Raw genomic sequence first — 15,827 nt, 5'->3', positions numbered from 1 at the left:
TCTCCTTTTCCACAAATAGTTTTGAAAGGTTTCATTTCCATTTCAGTGCAGAAGAAAAAGTGCAGAAACCTTGACATTTTTCACGGAATGGAATTCTTGTTTTCTGACTCATCCTGCTTGGCACAAGGTTTGGGCACCGCTTAGGCCATCAAAAGGTATGAGTGAGAAGTAAGTGATGCTCTGCCTGACTCAGAGCAAGGAGCCCAGGTAAGAACCCTACCCCCTGGATTTTACCATAAATTAAATCCTGAAGCTATGAAACCTTCCCAACAAAAGCTTCACCAAAACCAATACAGTTCCTCTCAGGTTCAATGAATTGGTATTGTCTAACACACACACAAAAAAGGGTGCTGTCCAAAAATTCCCACCCAGCTGTAGTGCTGGCTTCCAGATCAGGGCGAATTTCACCCAGAGAGAGGGAAATGGCCAATTAGATCATTGTAAGCACTTTGAAGTCTAGCTCATCGTTTTGTTCTGTGTCTGTTCAGTGCCTACCTCAGTGGGGTCCTGCTCCATGACCAGGGTTCCTAGGTGCTACAGTAATACAAAGACTGACCCTACATGCACTGTTTGCCTAGGTCAGTGCCAGGAGGGAGCACAGGCAGCACATATGGGAGGGGTAGAGTTTAGGTATTGTTGATTTCGACTTTTATTGTCCTGATCCCTTTTTCCATTGTGCTCGATTCTGAGTTCCCCATAACGAATACAGCTCTGGTTACTGTTTTATCCAAAGTGCACAGCCAATGAACCGCTTACGGTACCAAACACTGTCAAGTCAAAATTGCCTCATGACCCAATGCCAGCATAGCTCAGTGTCATTGCTGACCACACACTCCCCTTTCACGAGTACCTCCAAAAAGTAGCTCCAAAGGAAAGATTCACGTCAACACCATCAAAAGTTATCTGGAACAAGGTGGGGATCAGCTGTCCCAGTGCTATGAACATTGGCTTGGCCCTGGTTTGCTCAGTTGTCTAGTACCGTGCACCAGTGCACACAAGAAGCTGCCATGCTTAGCTTGTGGATAGGCAAGTGAAGCAGACCCTGTGAATCATCCTAGGAGCTTTGAGGTCAATGCCTCTACCGTGGCTTTCTGTATTCGCAAACATCAGGCCTCCAGCTGCCCGTCAAAACATAGCCGCAGCACAGGAACTTAAATGTGCCAAAGACTACCTAGAACTTCCCGTCCAGCAGATTATGGACAACATGCCCCAGCAATGCCCGAAATCGCAGAAACCAGCATGGACCACAGGCAACCACCTCACATCTCTGGATCTGGCACAGGCATGCCAAAGTGTCACCATCCCAATCAGGCATTATATCACTATGACATAAACAGATAGCTAAGGGTTAATGTCTCTTTCACCTGAAGCACCTGACCAGAGGACCAATCAGGAAACCGGATTTTTTTCAACTCTGGGTGGAGGGAAGGTTGTGTCTGAGTCTTTTTCTGTCTGCCTGCTTTTCTCTCAGCTTTGAGAAGTGATTTCTGTTTTCTAATCTTCTGTTTCCAAGTTGTGAGTACCAAACATGGTTTTGTTGTTTTTGTATTTACATGTCTATAGTGGCTGGAGTGCTTTGATTTGTATTCTTTTTGAATAAGGCTGTTTATTCAATATTCTTTTAAGCAATTGACCCTGTATTTGTCACCTTAATACAGAGAGACCATTTGTATGTATTTTTCTTTCTTTTTATATAAAGCTTTCTTTTAAGACCTGTTGGAGTTTTTCTTTAGTGGGGAACTTCAGGGAATTGGGTCTGCAGCTCACCAGGGAATTGGTGGGAGGAAGAAATCAGGGGGAGATCTGTGTGTGTTGGATTTGCTAGCCTGATTTTGCATTCCCTTTGGGTGAAGAGGAAAGTGCTTTTGTTTCCAGGACTGGAATTACAGAGGGTGGACTCCCTCTGCTTGGATTCACGGAGGTTGCTTCTGTGTATCTCTCCAGGAGCACCTGGAGGGGGGAAGGGAAAAAGGATTATTTCCCTTTGTTGTGAGACTCAAGGGATTTGGGTCTTGGGGTCCCCAGGGAAGGTTTTTGGGGGGACCAGAGTGCCCCAAAACACTCTAATTTTTTGGGTGGTGGCAGCCATACCAGGTTCAAGCTGGTAACTAAGCTTGGAGGTTTTCATGCTAACCCCCATATTTTGGACGCTAAGGTCCAAATCTGGGACTAAGTTATGACATGGTGGCAGCGTTTATGGGAAAGATAGAATCCAGAAGCCAGTAGGAATATTATATTTTTCTTTTCTCTGCTAAGGGCTTTTTAGCAGAGAGGGTTTGGTTTTCAAAGAAACCAGAGAGAATTTTTTTTCTGCTCTCTCTGGCAGTTTGTGGCTTGCATATTAAGCAAGAAGCCATTAAGAGACTGTTAAGGGTCCTTTGTCACACAATAGCACTCCCATTAGGAGGCAAATACCAGCACTATATACATGCAAATAAAGTGGTTTTTCTGGTTTACTTAACATTGAAAAGATTAGCTAAAAGAAAACAAAGGGAAAAAGGCACTGTTGCTAGGCAGACCCCAGGAGGCAACTGAGCCTGCAGTTCAGAAGATAAACACTGGAGGGCACCCCAACACAAGAAAACAGGAACCATGACTTCTAAGGCAAAAATTGAGGCAGAAGAACAAATCAAAGAAGCCGAGCACAGGCGAGATATGGAAAAAAAAATACAGGAACTAGAAATAAAACAAAAAGAGATGGAGCTAAGAGAAAGAGAAAGAGAGGCCGCCTACAAAAGAGAGCAAGCAGCCAAAGATGCAGACCACCAAAAACAGCTGGAACTCCAGAGGGAAGCCCACCGACAGGCCACGGAATTAGAAAAGGCTAAGCAAAACACAGCCAACCCTAACAACCCTGCGCCAATGATTGTTCCACAGCACAGGAAATTTCCCACCTACAAGGCAGGTGATAACACCGAGGCCTTCTTGGAAAATTTTGAAAGAGCCTGTCTTGAGTACGGCATCCCTGAAGACCAGTACATGGTTGAATTGAGGCCACAGCTCAGTGGATCTTTAGCAGAGGTGGCAGTTGAAATGCCTAAGCAGCAAATGAATGACTATAAACTTTTTCACACCAAGGCCAGATACAGAATGGGGATAACCCCGGATCATGCCCGTCGGCGTTTCAGAACCCAAAAGTGGAAACCAGATGTGTCATTTCCCAAACACGCCTACTACGTTGGGAAAAACTATGAGGCCTGGATATCAGGACACAATGTTAAAACCTTGGAAGAACTGCACCTCCTCATACAAATGGAGCAGTTCTTGGATGGTGTTCCTGAGGACATCACAAGGTACATACAAGATGGAAAACCCAAAAATCTCGCTGAGGTGGGGGAGATTGGAGCCAGATGGATGGAAGTGGCAGAAAGCAAGAAAGCTACAGTCAAGGGGAACGAATACCCCAGGGGGCACACCGACCATAAACCCTACAACCGAGGACAGCCAAAGACCCCACATACAACCCAAGTAAAGCCACAGACGCCCTATTCTTCCACCTCACCAGTCTCCAGTAACTCACCTCGGCCCACTGACCCATCAGATGGAAGATGCTTTAAGTGTAATGAACTGGGACATATCAAGGCCAACTGTCCAAAGAACACCATGCGAGTGCAATTCATTACACCACCATCACACCAAAGATCCCCAGGCCCGGATGCCTCTCAAATACCCTTGGAGCGAAGAGAAAATATGAGAGTGGGCGGAAAGAAGGTTACTGCGTGGAGAGACACGGGGGCACAAGTGTCAGCTATCCACCAATCCTTCGTTAACAACAAATTCATCAACCCAAAGGCCAAAGTGACAATTTACCCCTTTATGTCGCAAGCTGTAGACTTGCCTACAGCTCAACTGCCTGTCCAGTACAAAGGCTGGTCAGGAATGTGGACTTTTGCAGTCTATGACAATTATCCTATCCCCATGCTACTGGGGGAAGACTTGGCCAACCAGGTGAAGCGGGCCAAGCGAGTGGGAATGGTTACACGTAGCCAAACCAGGCAAGCTTCCAGACCCATTCCTGTTCCTGAGCCATCCACAGACGACCCGTCTGGGTTACCAGAGACCCAGACAGAGGTAATGGACCTGGATTCCATGCCAACCACTGAAACAGCCACAGCACCTCCAGTCCCAGGCCCGGAACTGGAACAGCAACCAGCACCAGCAAGTGCAACCACACCTTCAAACTCAATGCCAGAGGGCGCCAGCGAGCCAAAACTGGCAGAAGCAACATACAGCCATACCCAAAAGGCTCAGTCAGAGCCTGAAATACCCTCAGGTGCACCAGCGGAGAGCGGTTCACGGAAACAACCCCATTACCTACATTGCTTCCAGAGGGACCAAGCCCAAGTCCACAGTCTGAGGAAGAACTGGTGACCCCAGCCTCAAGGGAACAGTTCCAGACTGAGCAGGAAGCAGATGACAGCCTTCAAAAAGCTTGGGCGGCAGCACGGAGCACCCCACCACCTCTCAGCTCTTCTAATCGATCCCGGTTTGTTATAGACCAAGGACTTTTATACAAGGAAATTCTTTCTGGTGGACACCGGGAAGAATGGCAGCCGCAAAAACAGTTGGTGGTTCCAACTAAGTACCGGGGGAAGCTCTTAAGCTTAGCCCATGATCATCCCAGTGGCCACGCTGGGGTGAACAGAACCAAGGACCGGTTGGGGAAGTCCTTCCACTGGGAGGGGATGGGCAAGGACGTTGCGAAGTATGTTCGGTCTTGTGAGGTGTGCCAAGGAGTGGGTAAGCCTCAAGACCAGGTCAAGGCCCCTCTCCAGCCATTCTCCATAACTGAGGTCCCATTTCAGCGAGTAGCTGTGGATATTCTGGGTCCTTTCCCAAAAAAGACACCCAGAGGAAAGCAGTACGTACTGACTTTAGTGGACTTTGCTACCCGATGGCCGGAAGCAGTACCTCTAGGCAAAACCAGGGCTAACACTGTGTGCCTGGTCCTAACAGACATCTTTGCCAGGGTAGGTTGGCCCTCCGACATCCTTACAGATTCAGGATCTAATTTCCTGGCAGGGACCATGGAAAAACTGTGGGAAACTCATGGGGTGAATCACTTGGTTGCCACCCCGTACCACCATCAAACCAATGGCCTGGTGGAAAGGTTTAATGGAACTTTGGGGGCCATGATACAAAAATTCGTCAACGAATACTCCAATAATTGGGACCTAGTGTTGCAGCAGTTGCTGTTTGCCTACAGGGCTGTACCACATCCCAGTTTAGGGTTTTCACCGTTTGAACTTGTGTATGGCCACGAGGTTAAGGGGCCATTACAGTTGGTGAAGCAGCAATGGGAGGGGTTTACGCCTTCTCCAGGAACTAACATTCTGGACTTTGTAAGCAACCTACAAAGCACCCTCCGACACTCTTTAGCCCTTGCTAGAGAGAACCTAAAGGATGCTCAGGAAGAGCAAAAGGCCTGGTATGACAGACATGCCAGAGATCGGTCCTTCAAGGTAGGAGACCAGGTTATGGTCTTAAAGGCGCAACAGGCCCATAAGATGGAAGCATCATGGGAAGGGCCATTCACGGTCCAAGAGCGCCTGGGAACTGTGAACTACCTCATAGCATTTCCCAATTCCTCACTAAAGCCCAGAGTATACCGTGTTAATTCTCTCAAGCCTTTCTATTCCAGAGACTTACAGGTTTGTCAGTTTACAGTCCAGGGAGATGATGCTGAGTGGCCTGACGGTGTCTACTACGACAGGAAAAAAGACGGTGGCGTGGAAGAGGTGAACCTCTCAACCACCCTGGAACGTCTGCAGCGGCGACAAATCAAGGAGCTGTGCACTAGCTTCGCCCCATTGTTCTCAGCCACCCCAGGACGGACTGAACGGGCATACCACTCCATTGACACAGGTAATGCTCACCCAATCAGAACCCCACCCTACGGGGTGTCTCCTCATGCCCAAGCTGCTATAGAACGGGAGATCCAGAACATGCTACAAATGGGTATAATCAGCTCATCTACCAGTGCATGGGCATCTCCAGTGGTTCTGGTACCCAAACCAGATGGGGAAATATGCTTTTGCGTGGACTACTGTAAGCTAAATGCGGTAACTTGTCCGGACAACTATCCAATGCCACGTACCGATGAGCTATTGGAAAAGTTGGGACGGGCCCAGTTCATCTCTACAATAGACTTAACCAAGGGGTACTGGCAAGTACCACTAGATGAACCTGCCAAGGAAAGGTCAGCATTTGTCACCCATGTGGGGGTGTATGAATTCAATGTCCTTCCTTTCGGCCTTCGAAATGCACCCGCCACCTTCCAGAGGCTGGTAGATGGTCTACTAGCAGGACTGGGAGAATTTGCAGTTGCCTACCTCGATGATGTGGCCATTTTTTCAGACTCCTGGCCCGAACACCTACTACACCTGGAAAAGGTCTTTGAGCACATCAGGCAGGCCGGACTAACTGTTAAGGCCAAAAAGTGTCAAATAGGCCAAAACAGAGTGACTTACTTGGGGCACCAGGTGGGTCGAGAAACCATAAACCCCCTACAGGCCAAGGTGGATGCTATCCAAAAGTGGCCTGTCCCAAGGTCAAAGAAACAGGTCCAATCCTTCTTAGGCTTGGCCGGGTACTACAGGCGATTTGTACCACACTACAGCCAAATCGCTGCCCCACTGACCGACCTGACCAAAAAGACCCAGCCAAATGCCGTTAAGTGGACTGATGAGTGTCAAAAGGCCTTTACCCAACTTAAGGCAACGCTCATGTCTCACCCTGTGCTCAGGGCCCCGGACTTTGACAAACCATTCCTGGTAACTATGGATGCATCTGAGCGTGGTATAGGAGCAGTGCTCATGCAGGAAGCAACAGATCACAACTTCCATCCTGTTGTGTTTCTCAGCAAGAAACTGTCTGAGAGGGAAAGTCACTGGTCAGTCAGTGAAAAGGAATGCTATGCCATTGCGTACGCCCTGGAAAAGCTACTCCCATATGTTTGGGGACAGCGGTTCCAACTACAAACTGACCATGCTGCACTAAAGTGGCTTCATACTGCCAAGGGGAACAACAAGAAATTTCTTCGTTGGAGTTTAGCTCTCCAAGATTTTGATTTTGAAATTCAGCACATCAGAGGAGCTGCTAACAAAGTAGCTGATGCACTCGCCCGTGAGAGTTTCCCAGACTCTAGTAGTTAAAAAGTGTTCTTAAAATGTAGAAGTCTGTTAGTTATATACTTAGTGGTATATGTAAAGGTGCATGTGTTGTATTAATCTGTTTATTTTAAAGTACTAGAAGGAAATCGCCGCCAGTGAACTTCCCTACTGTCTGCAATTTGGGGGCGTGACATAAACAGATAGCTAAGGGTTAATGTCTCTTTCACCTGAAGCACCTGACCAGAGGACCAATCAGGAAACCGGATTTTTTTCAACTCTGGGTGGAGGGAAGGTTGTGTCTGAATCTTTGTCTGTCTGCCTGCTTTTCTCTCAGCTTTGAGAAGTGATTTCTGTTTTCTAATCTTCTGTTTCCAAGTTGTGAGTACCAAACATGGTTTTGTTGTTTTTGTATTTACATGACTACAGTTGCTGGAGTGCTTTGATTTGTATTCTTTTTGAATAAGGCTGTTTATTCAATATTCTTTTAAGCAATTGACCCTGTATTTGTCACCTTAATATAGAGAGACCATTTGTATGTATTTTTCTTTCTTTTTATATAAAGCTTTCTTTTAAGACCTGTTGGAGTTTTTCTTTAGTGGGGAACTTCAGGGAATTGGGTCTGCAGCTCACCAGGGAATTGGTGGGAGGAAGAAATCAGGGGGAAATCTGTGTGTGTTGGATTTGCTAGCCTGATTTTGCATTCCCTCTGGGTGAAGAGGAAAGTGCTTTTGTTTCCAGGACTGGGAACGGAGAGGGGGAGTCACTCTGTTTGGATTCACAGAGCTTGTTTCTGTGTATCTCTCCAGGAGCACCTGGAGGGGGGAAGGGAAAAAGGATTATTTCCCTTTGTTGTGAGACTCAAGGAATTTGGGTCTTGGGGTCCCCAGGGAAGGTTTTTGTGGGGACCAGAGTGCCCCAAAACACTCTAATTTTTTGGGTGGTGTCAGCCGTACCAGGTCCAAGCTGGTAACTATGCTTGGAGGTTTTCATGCTAACCACCATATTTTAGACGCTAAGGTCCAAATCTGGGACTAAGTTATGACACACTAACCTAGCAAATTACCCTCCCGGGTTTGATCTGCCACAAGACTTTGGACCACACTGATCCACATCCAAACAAACCATATAAGATGTGGCTACTTGATACACAAGTAGAAAATCAAAGACTCCCATTCACGACTGTGGTGAGAACATCCAAACCACTGAATACCTTATGATGCAGTGCCCCAAATATGGATTGGTGAACTGGATGATAGCCACATCCTCAGAGAGGAGGCCTCAAAATGGCTTTTGGACCTACAACTGCATCTGCAGACGTGATGCATGCGCACATTGTATTACTCTGGGGATTGTGATTGCTGTTTGAGTTAGGGCTGGGTTACAGTCCTGTATTCCCCAACTGGCAGGAGAGATCCAGCAGTGGGCATGAATCAGCCTGTTACATGCAGAGGCTTCTCCAGGACTGGGGGGAGCAAGAAACAAGGAGCAAAAAAGACGCCCTGCTCCATCCTCGTGGGACATTCACAGACACATGGTGGGCGGCACTGACACTGGGCAATGGGGTGGGCACACCCAAAGGGTAGCCATGGGAGTGCACACATAGGGGGCACTGGTCCACACCGGGCACATTGGGTATGCACGCGGGGGCACAGCAGAGGTTACTGAGTGGGCAGATGCACACATGAAGGCCATACTGTGGAGTGCTGAGACACCAGGGATACTCATCATATGGGAGCTTCATGCTTGGTGATGGGGAATGTGGGTTACTCAGGCCAGAGAAGGAAACCCAGCCACTCCAGTTTCAAGGAAAGACCGACACTGGGGAGAGACCTGGAGCCCCCGCCCGCATCCTGCAGCAAAGCAAGAGAAGGACGTGGAGAAGCCATTGGACTCAGCGGTTCCCCTCACACGGCTTACTCCCCCAGGAAGGCATCTTCAGGCAGGGGAGCCTGTGGCAGGATGAATGGTGTTTGGAGACAGTGAATGATGGGACTTTGTGAGGGGCTCCCCGAGGCTCAGGACTCAGCTGTCTCAGTGCTGAGTGACACCTGGACTTGCTGAGGGTTTGATGACATGGAAGCGTATTAATGCCCTGGTTTAAGGTGCATCCTCCTCTGCTCTGCAAAAACTTTACACAGCTAAGTAAGCTCCTTTCATCCGTAGTGCACATGCAGGGATCCCCCGCTGAACGGGCTTACCCTGTGGTCCTCTCAGCATGGTCCCTGACTATGCACTGAGGCAGGGCCACCAGTGACGGAAGCTGGGGGTGTTCACAGCACTAAAACCATCCACTCCCCCCCGGTAATTAGTCGGGAAATATTTCTTCCCCAGAGCGGCGTTTCTGTGCAGACAGCCTGCCCCAGGAGAGCCATGATGAATGTTCAAGGCAACTCACACTGTCTCTTAAGTATTACAAAATGATGGGGTAAAATCCACATATCAGCTACCTGCTGGCACCAGGCATGTTAAGTGCTAGGCAGCTTAACTCACCCAGTAATTACCTGACATTGAGTTAAAAGCTCTAATGATCTGAATAAAAACGCCCAGCTTCTCTGCGGCATAGAGCTTCTGTCACAGGCCCACAATGGGCTGAATGCCAGTAGAGCATGGCCAGGAAGGTGGACTCCAGCCATACCGACCCTACCCCATGAAGCATCCTCTGCTCTGCTGCTAACGGGGGAGCTGATGCAGGGACCAGCTACCCTTGGTCTGTGGCAGCTGAGAGCTCACTCAGACCAGCCAAACACAGCCACGTTCCAGCCCCTCCACATTGCTCAGGCAGCACAAAGGGGCTAGAATGCAACAGGGCCCCTGGCCGGATGAAACGCTGGCAGCTGGCCCCACTGCCATGAGATTCAGGGTGAAAGCAGGCACAACAAAGGGGTTGTGGTGGGGTAGTCTACTTGCACACCCCACTCCCTCTCCAAAGGATCTGACATACATCTTACATGAACAAGCTGTGAACATTGTGAAGGGGCTGGAAAATTATAGGTTGCCAGATAAAGAAATAATATCCATGAGAATAACAATGAAAGTTCTACATCACATGCAATGACCTCAAGGATGTGTAAGTATTACACTTAAGGAAAAAATGATTCCTCTTGACAATGTGAAGAAATTGGGCTCATAGCTGTCAGAGAAAATGCAGAGGGCAACCATTCTGTCTGGATCAGACTTACAGGAGAACTGATATCCAGTTACGAACTGGGGGTGCTGAATTTGTACCCCAAATTCATATGAAATAGTTGGCAACATGTACCCTTAATAACATACATCAGAGGCACTTACAGCAATTTGAAAACAAAATCTTTTTTTTTCTTTGGACATTTTATAAAAATTCACTTAGCTCTGAAGTTATCTCTGAAAGCTCAAAAGTGGCCAAGATAATGCCATTAGGTTAAACCAGACCTGGTGAATTACTAGGAAATTAAAGGGCAGTTAGTTTCCCTCCAAGTGAATCTGAACTAATAAAAACTCTTCTATGAGCTCAAGCAGGGGAGCACTCTGAAAAATCACAGTTTGATTAAGAATAACCAGCCCCATCTCCTCTCCCGTTTGCTGGGTTTCTGTGAGAAGTGACTGTCAGGAGCCCAACAGAGCATGTCGGATATCATGTGCTATATACAATGCTGTTTTCAGAAATCAAGTTACATTTCACTTTATAATTCACAGTTAAGATGCAGAGGTGCAAACACAAGAGTATTTGGATTGCTGCTATAGGCAACCAATCATGCTCCTTCCCAAAAGTCTTGCAGGTGCAGTGCAGAGGTAGGCAGCAGAGTTCTTCAATTGTTTGAAGGGTTAAAATCCATATGCAGTTTATAAAATAACCTGGTATGTGGATTGTGCCAGCTCTTTTACAGGCCCAAAAGGTCCAGAGTTTGGTCAAGAGACCCGAGGCCTAGCAGATAGTGATCAGCTAAGAAAAAGCAGAACAAACAAACGATAACCTTGCTTTGCTCAGCAAATAGCCAGGTGCTGGAGCTGAGTACTGAATAATTGTGTCTTATTCAAGCTGCAAATTGAACAAAGAAGCCCTGTTTCTGTTGTGTTAGTTTCTTTTGTAGGGAGATGTTCTTCCCACAGTGCCAACCTTGAGTTTATGAAAGGTTGGCACATGTCAGTATAAGATATGGCATCCTTCCACCTCCCTTCCCAGGGACCAATGCCTGCCTTAAAACACAAAGGGGACAATCTTTATTGCCATATACTTTCACTGTTTCTTTGCTTTAATCCTTAGGAATGTACCTGTTGGACAACCAAAGGAGCTACTTCATTCCTATGGACCCCAAATCAGAATTCAATGTATTATACACACACACACACACACACACACACACACACACACACACACACACACACACACACACACACACACACACACACATTTTATCAAACTATTAATTAAATGTTAACTTGTTAACTTGAGACCATGGGCGGAGACATTATGTAACCTTTTAACCATTGGCTACTGTGCTATCTTGTCTTGCTGCCTACCCTGTCACTTTCCCCCATCCATGGAAAATCCATATATTCTATTGTAATCAACTGATTGACAATATCTCTGAGCCTAATAAGCCGGGTGACACTCCATCAGTGCTGTACGTAATAAACTCCTTGCTTGACTTCTACACGGTGTGGATTTATGTTCCTTCATGTTTACACAGATGGCCTTCTATGAAGGTATATAGGTCACAGATTGACAATAAAGTACATTACAAAAAGTCTATTCTTATACAACAATGTTTTATATTCCATCCTTACCTAGAAGACAAGAGAATTTGAAAGTAGAAGGAAGCTTGGGTGAAAGTGTTCATGAAATCATAGAGTTTGCAATTCTAAGGAAGGGTAGAAGGGAGTATAGCAGAATAGAGACAATGGATTTCAGGAAGGCAGATTTTGGTAAGCTCAGAGAGCTGATAGGTAAGGTCCCATGGGAATCAAGACTGAGGGGAAAAACGACTGAGGAGAGTTGGCAGTTTTTCAAAGGGATGCTATTAAGGGCCCAAAAGCAAGCTATTCCAATGGTTAGGAAAGATAGATAATGTGGCAAAAGATCACCTTGGCTTAACCACGAGATCTTGCGTGACCTACAAAATAAAAAGGCGTCATATAAAAAATGGAAACTAGGTCAGATTACAAAGGATGAATATAGGCAAATAACACAGGAATGCAGAGGCAAGATTAGAAAGGCAAAGGCACAAAATGAGCTCAAACTAGCTATGGGAATAAAGGGAAACAAGAAGACTTTTTATCAATACATTAGAAGCAAGAGGAAGACCAAGGACAGGGTAGGCCCACTGCTCAGTAAGGAGGGGGAAAAAGTAACGGGAGACTTGGAAATGGCAGAGATGCTTAATGACTTCTTTGTTTCGGTCTTCACTGAGAAGTCTGAAGGAATGTCTAATATAGTGAATGCTTACGGGAAGAGGGTAGGTTTAGAAGATAAAATAAAAAAAGAGCAAGTAAAAAATCACTTCGAAAAGTTAGATGCCTGCAAGTCACCAGGGCCTGATGAAATGCATCCTAGAATACTCAAGGAGTTAATAGAAGAGGTATCTGAGCCTCTAGCTATTATCTTTGGGAAATCATGGGAGATGGGGGAGATTCCAGAAGACTGGAAGGGGGTAAATATAGTGCCCATCTATAAAAAGGGAAATAAAAACAACCCAGGAAACTACAGACCAGTTAGTTTAACTTCTGTGCCAGGGAAGATAATGGAGCAGGTAATTAAAGAAATCATCTGCAAACACTTGGAAGGTGGTAAGGTGATAGGGAATAGCCAGCATGGACTTGTAAAGAACAAATCGTGTCAAACTAATCTGATAGCGTTCTTTGATAGGATAATGAGCCTTGTGGATAAGGGAGAAGCGGTGGATGTGATATACCTAGACTTTAGTAAGGCATTTGATACGGTCTCGCATGATATTCTTATAGATAAACTAGGAAAGTACAATTTAGATGGGGCTACTATAAGGTGGGTGCATAACTGGCTGGATAACCGTACTCAGAGAGTAGTTGTTAATGGCTCCCAATCCTGCTGGAAAGGTATAACAAGTAGGGTTCCGCAGGGGTCTGTTTTGGGACCGGTTCTGTTCAATATCTTCATCAACGATTTAGATGTTGGCATAGAAAGTACGCTTATTAAGTTTGTGGACGATACCAAACTGGGAGGGATTGCAACTGCTTTGGAGGACAGGGTCAAAATTCAAAATGATCTGGACAAATTGGAGAAATGGTCTGAGGTAAACAGGATGAAGTTCAATAAAGATAAATGCAAAGTGCTCCACCTAAGAAGGAACAATCAGTTTCACACATACAGAATGGGAAGAGACTGTCTAGGAAGGAGTATGGCAGAAAGAGATCTAGGGGTCATAGTAGACCACAAGCTTAATATGAGTCAACAGTGTGATACTGTTGCAAAAAAAGCAAACGTGATTCTGGGATGCATTAACAGGTGTGTTGTAAACAAGACACGAGAAGTCATTCTTCTGCTTTACTCTGCACTGGTCAGGCCTCAGCTGGAGTATTGTGTCCAGTTCTGGGCACCGCATTTCAAGAAAGATGTGGAGAAATTGGAGAGGGTCCAGAGAAGAGCAACGAGAATGATTAAAGGTCTTGAGAACATGACCTATGAAGGAAGGCTGAAGGAATTGGGTTTGTTTAGTTTGGAAAAGAGAAGACTGAGAGGGGACATGATAGCAGTTTTCAGGTATCTAAAAGGTGTCATCAGGAGGAGGGAGAAAACTTGTTCACCTTAGCCTCCAATGATAGAACAAGAAGCAATGGGCTTAAACTGCAGCAAGGGAGATTTAGGTTGGACATTAGGAAAAAGTTCCTAACTGTCAGGATAGTTAAACACTGGAATAGATTGCCTAGGGAAGTTGTGGAATCTCCATCTCTGGAGATTTAAGATTTAAGAGTAGGTTAGATAAATGTCTATTAGGGATGGTCTAGAAAATATTTGGTCCTGCCATGAGGGCAGGGGACAGGACTCAATGACCTCTCGAGGTCCCTTCCAGTCCTGGAGTCTATGAGTCTATGAGATCATCGGGCTCAATGGGTAGTGACCAATGGCTCCATGTCTAGTTGGCAGCCTCAAGGGTTGTTCCTGAGGCCAATTTTGTTCACATCTTCATTAGTGATCTGGAAGATGAGATGAATTGCACTCTCAGCAAGTACACAGATGACACTAAGCTGTGGGGTGAGGTAGATACACTGGAGGTTAGGGATAGGGTCCAGAGTGATCTACACAAATTGGAGGATTGGGCCAAAAAGAAATCTGATGAGGTTCAACAGAGACAAGTGCAGAGTCCTGCACTTAGGACAGAAGAATCCCATGCACTGCTACGTGCTGGGGACCGACTGGCTAAGCAGCAGTTCTGCAGAAAAGGACCTGGGGATTACAGTAGACGAGAAACTGGATATGAGTCATCAGTGTGCCCTCGTTGCCATGAAGGCTAATGGCATTTTGGGCTGCATTAGTAGGAGCATTGCCGGCAGATCGAGGGAAGTGATTATTTCCCTCTATTCGGCATTGGAGAGGCCTCATCTGGAGTATTGCGTCCAGTTTTGGTCCTCACACTACAGAAGGGATGTGGACAAATTGGAGAGAGTCTAGCAGAGGGCAATGAAAATGATTCGGGGGCTGGAGCACATGACTTACGAGGAGAGGCTGAGCAAACTGGAGTTATTTAGTCTGCAGAAGAGAAGAGTGAGGGAGGATTTGATAGCAGCCTACAACTACCTGAAGGGGGTTCCAAAGAGGATGGAGTTTGGCTGTTCTCAGTGGTGGCAGATGACAGTAGGGTGACCAGATCACAATAGTGAAATATCGGGACATATTGGGGTGCTGTCAGCCATGCCCACAGTCCACCCCCACTCCTCCCTGGTTCCACCTCCCACTCTGTCCCATGTCCCGCCCCCTCCCCAGTTGGCCCCCCTGCCACTACACCCTTCCTCAACCACCCTTCCTCAACCACCAGCCTGCCGCTGGCTTGCTGTATCCCTCCTCAGACCCCATCCAACACTCACCTCTTCACTCGCCCACGCATCTACCACTCACTAGACCTACAGCACCAACTTCCCCTCTGTCCAGTGGGTGGTCCCCCCTGCCTCTTCCTGCCCCCTTCACCACTCTTGCCCTGTCCCCATTCCAACCCCATCCCCCAAGTCACTGTCATGCCTCTTCTCTGCTTCTTCCCCTGAACACGCAGTGTCCCCACTTCTCCCACCTCTCTTCTGGAAAGTCCAAAGCACCACCAAACAGCTGTTAGTTGGCAGGAAGTGCTGGGAGGGAGGGGGAGGAGCGGGGACACTGCACACTCAGGGGAGGAGGCTATGGAGGAGGTGGGGCAGAGGGTTAGGGGAGATTGGCTGCCGGTGGGTGCGGAGCACCAGATAATTTTTCCCCGTGGGTGCTCCGGGGCTGGAGCACCCACAAAGTGGGCACCTTCCTCCACTTGCTTCCTTACCTGAATATCAGGACAAATGGAGTCCCGATCGTACATTGATTGGGAGTTGGGACAAAGGGTTAAATATTGGGACAGTCATGATTTTATTGGGATATCTAGTCACCCTAGATGACATCACAAGAAGCAATGGTCTCAAGTTGCAGTGCAGGAGGTCTAGGCTGAATATTAGGAAAAACTTTTTCACTAGGAGGGTGGTGAAGCACTGGAATGGGTTACATACGGAGGTGGTGGAATCTCCTTC

The sequence above is a fragment of the Gopherus flavomarginatus genome, chromosome 5 (genome assembly GCF_025201925.1).
Source record: "Gopherus flavomarginatus isolate rGopFla2 chromosome 5, rGopFla2.mat.asm, whole genome shotgun sequence".
Lineage (NCBI taxonomy): Eukaryota > Metazoa > Chordata > Testudines > Testudinidae > Gopherus > Gopherus flavomarginatus.
Note: the sequence above shows the minus strand (reverse complement) of the source record.